Raw genomic sequence first — 919 nt, 5'->3', positions numbered from 1 at the left:
ACTCCTCATGATATATATATTTCTTGGGCTTTTAAGCACAGTACAAAGTGTCCTAGAAAGTGTCAAATAAATTCTGAGAATGAGAGGGTTGGTACAGAGTGACTTCACAGCATTTGCTGTTTTCATGCTGTTTTGTACTGAAAAGGAGCATATATGTTTCTGAATACGCTGAGGATGTAGGAAGACTAGGGTGTACAAAATGTTCACCTTTTCAATTTTAAAAACATTAATAGTGGGCCAAATGCCATCAACATCAAGAACAATATAGAACAATATTAATAATAACAGCTAATTTTTTTCAACTTTGTTATTTATTTATTTTAGGCGAGATAACTTTTGGTTGACCTTACAGATTGGAAGGACATTGTTGGCTTACAATGACCCCTTATTTTTTATTTTTTATGCCTATAGCACCTGGTCTTCCTAGGTGGTATCCCATCCAAGTACAAACCAGGCCCATCCCTGCTTAGCTTCTGAGATTAGAAGAAGATCATGGGATCAGGCTTGTTCAGGGTGGCATGGCTGTGGACAATAATAGCTTATTTTTGATGGAGCTTTGCAGTTTAAAAGCAGTTAAGTTACATTATCTCTTTTTTGAATTTTCTCTCTACTCTAAGGTAGCCATTGTTTTATGCTCAATTTACCTTTCAGATAAACAAGGCTCAGAGAGATTGTGTATCACCCAGTTGGTAAGTGACAGAACCTAGTCAGAACCCAAGATTTCCTTTTCTGAATCTAGCACTTCTATCTTTGAACATGGCTCTAAGTTCTGAGGAGTTATCCTCAATGTGTCAAGTTGTCACAGTAAAATTAATAAAGAGGAAATCTTTGGTTCTACTTTTAGGGGCGGCTTGGCTGTTGGTTTTGTTGTTGGTCTTAAAAGCAAGACTTAAGTCATTTGAATCACTTCCTCTACACA

General features: G+C 36.7%; 1 pseudogene; it reads right to left on the bottom strand.

Annotated features, from left to right (window-relative positions):
- Positions 1-402: 402 nt before the first annotated feature.
- LOC118607579 lies at positions 403-530 on the bottom strand (annotated as a pseudogene).
- Between the last annotated feature and the right edge of the window lie 389 nt (positions 531-919).

The sequence above is a fragment of the Rousettus aegyptiacus genome, unplaced genomic scaffold (genome assembly GCF_014176215.1).
Source record: "Rousettus aegyptiacus isolate mRouAeg1 unplaced genomic scaffold, mRouAeg1.p scaffold_m13_p_8, whole genome shotgun sequence".
NCBI lineage: Eukaryota > Metazoa > Chordata > Mammalia > Chiroptera > Pteropodidae > Rousettus > Rousettus aegyptiacus.
This window is presented reverse-complemented; position numbering and strand designations above follow the sequence as displayed.